The following is a 3,776-nucleotide window of genomic DNA, read 5'->3' as shown; positions in this document are numbered from 1 at the left end:
ACGGACAGTGGTCGTCATATTTTCTCACACTGATCTTGAAAGAAATAAAACAGATATCACATATCTAACATCAACAAGAAATAAATTAAACAAATGTAATGGAAGATTTACATTCATAACACTAAATTCTTTATCTATTAAATTAATAGTCTTTTTAATGTGATATGAAAATTGCGTGGCATAAATGTAAAATGGAAAAATTTATAAGCATTGGGTGGTATTTGAATAATTTTAAAATATACATCTTTTATTAGTTATTGTGGGAACTAATAAAAGTCAATCCTGTTTGAAGGAAGAAAATTTGACTTCTCTCATTACCTAACCGCCTAAGGAAGAATTGCAGACTCTGGTTGCACATCACAAGCGGTCTTCACTAAAGTTGGTTGAGGGAGAAAGTATTGTGTTCGTGGTCTGAACGTAAGCTCCATCCCGACAACATACATGAAACGCCCGGGACAATTTCTTTGTATCACGTCTGTTGTCTTGTCCAAACGTAGCTTTATGCACAGACTCTAAACGTAATATATTTTTTTTATTTAATGAAAGAACAAAAATAGGTGGGATGTCTGAAAAAAAATTAAAAAATGAGAAATAATAATATTATTATTACTTTATGCTTTTTTTCACATTTTTGACAAATACTTAAATTAAGGTAAATAATTAATATATATATATATATATAGAGAGAGAGAGAGAGAGAGAGAGATAATTTTGATCTTCTTTTTCATAAATTAGATGAGTTATATAAATTATGTAATGAGGGCAAAGCGCATAACATTTAAATGTTTCTATTTGATTATAAACTCTCTTAAAAATAACCTCTTCATAATCATTCCTAAAATTTTAGGGCATTAAAATACGTGCCACTGGATTTTTAAGTATTTACATATCAAACCCTTAAATTTCACTATTTTACATTTATATCATCCAAATCTTTCGCATCACATAAAAATATCATTTTTTCAACTCATAGGAAGTGACACATCATTTTGTGCATAGATAAGGCGTCGCATATGCAGAAATTGCAGTTCAAAGGTTAAGCATGTAAATACTTGATAATTTAGCAGGGTGAAGCTCATTTAGATGCTCATTATGATCTAAGAATAATTTGGGGATCGGACATTATTTCACTACTAACTGTTCTCTTCTAGAAGCATAAGTAAGTCGAGCGGACTCGAGCTCTTGTCTTGATAAGTGCATCGTGAATTGAGCTCAGTGAACTAGAAAGTCATGCTCAATCCAGTCCTAACTGGACTCGTTAACTTATGAGCCAATTCGTTTAAAAAAATATTAATATAAGATAAATTCAAAATATATTAAATTTGGGAATTTAATATTTGCAATATTAAAAATATTAAAAAATATTTTTTATTTTATAATACGTAATTTATTATTATTTCTCTTATAATTAATATTTTATTATAACACATTTTTAAATTTTATTTTCTCTCTTTTATTATAGCCAAGCGGCCCTTGAACTCATAGACTTAAGCTCGAGTTTGGACTCTAACTCGATAAAATTAATCAAGCTCAAGCCCAAAATAAATGCGACTTCTCGACTCGACTCATCTCCCCCCCTAAAAATCTTTGCCAGATGCACAAACCCTAACACCGCCCTTCCTCAGCCATCTCCAAGATGGGATGGGTACTTCATAATGTTTCTGAATATCTTCTTCATGAGCTCATTTTCATCAATTTTTTTATGTGTGGGGGCATTTACATACGTACCACCTAATTCCTATTTATTTACATATCTAACTCATAAACTTTGTTCTCTCAAATAACATTAAAAATAGTATTATTTTAACTTAAGGAAAAAGTGAAATACAAGATATATATGACCCACAGATTGTTCTTTAGAGGTTATATATGTAAATACATGAGAATTGGCGTGGCATGTATGTAAATCTTTTCTTTTTGTTTTTGTCAGCTAATAATGCAGCTCTATGCGACTGTACCCTATTTCCCAGCGTTACAAAATCGTTTTATACTGAATTTTTGTTATTAAATTACATCTTTGTCCCTAATTAAATACGAATGTTACCATTGATTAATGAATTATTACATCTTTACATATTTGTATCCAACTCTAGTATAGTTTGGTTTTAGTAACTGTTATTGGCACACTTTTGTATATTGTTGTTGGCATTGTTTCGTATTCTTAACTATACAACTTGGTAGCCTGATCTTCATTCGGTCGATTGATATTCTTCGGTCAGCTTTCTGCGGGAACATTTCATGGAGGCCCCCTTATCCTTAGAAAGGGTTTATTTCATCAGACAAAGGGTGTGTCACCGCAATCTGATGAGCAGTCTTCTTTCAGACAAGTGGTTTTTATAGAAGATTAAAAAGGAGTTCTGGGGGCGACCATTGATCTCCTCTGTGAGTGATCCAGAATCAATTGTGAGAGTCGATTTCGTAAGGTCATTCCCAGTTTAGGCGTACAGTGTTCCTTAGCTCGGATATAGTTTTATTCAGTCGGCCTATGATCAACCGGATGAAATGAGGTTTGATGACTCGGTTTTTTTTATTGTGACAATGCGGTCATTTGGTATCTTGTCAGTGTAATTTGTTGAATTCTCTTGAGATTTGTGTAACCAAATTCGACTAATGGTGCAAAATGTTCTTTGAGTCTGTTCAAATTCACTTAAAATTGACTCAAGAGCTTTTATTTGCTATTGCGCTTAAATAGAAATAAAACATCATCTATAAAGCATTCGGGTGTTTTCCTTCTTCTCTTACGTCTAATGTTCTTTTATGTACAATTTGACTTAAAATCCCGCAAAATTTCTGTGTTAAATTTCCCCCTCAGCTAGAAGTGAGGGTCTAATTAACCCCCATTGGTTTTGAGCATTTTACCTATTGGCACATCTCACACATAAACTTTCATTTTTACATGTAGCACTCAAATCATTTGTATTATCACATAAAATGTAGAAATACACTTATTTATGTATAGATTTAAAACACCAAAATACAAATATATATATATAAAATTATGAAAGCTTAGGAGCGAGACATGTAATTTATAAATGAGAAACACAAGTAAATCTTTGCTCAACCATTTTAATTTGAGTTAAATAAATAAATAATGTTTATTATAATTGTTAAGTTGTTTTTTTTTAATGCAAAAAAAATATATTACAATTTGAAATTATTAACGTTAAAGTCGAGCCGAACATGGCCCGATAAAAGGGCACACAATTTAATTAAGCCCAACAAATATCTGAGGGATAGAGTATGAATGAACATTGGGCCGAACATATACACATGTCATTTAGAAATTTTGGGAGAATTGTGTTCTATGTACTTATATAAATGCCCCTCCGACAATTATCTAAATATCACATTTATCTATTTATATATCTATCACCTAAATTTTATTATTTTACATTAACACCACTAAAATCTTTCATATAACATCACTATTTTTACTTTAAAAAATTGAAACATTCATTTTTCGTGCATACATAAAATGACATATATATATAAACAACATCAAATTTATATGTTATATATATATATATATATATATATAGACACACACACATATACGTGCAAATAACCTGGCTCATTGGTGCGGCCTCTGTGTAAGTCCCTCGGGTCAAGGTTCGAATTCCGTGGGGCGGCTCTTCGAATAAGAAGCAAACACACCAGGATTTTCAACCCTTTGGGAGAATCGATATTTGGTGCCCACTGGACCAAATATCGATTTCACACACGCGCACAGAGACGCACGCGCGCGCGCGCGCACACACACACACATATATATATAT

Source organism: Phalaenopsis equestris, unplaced genomic scaffold, assembly GCF_001263595.1.
Source record: "Phalaenopsis equestris unplaced genomic scaffold, ASM126359v1 Scaffold000840, whole genome shotgun sequence".
NCBI lineage: Eukaryota > Viridiplantae > Streptophyta > Magnoliopsida > Asparagales > Orchidaceae > Phalaenopsis > Phalaenopsis equestris.
Note: the sequence above shows the minus strand (reverse complement) of the source record.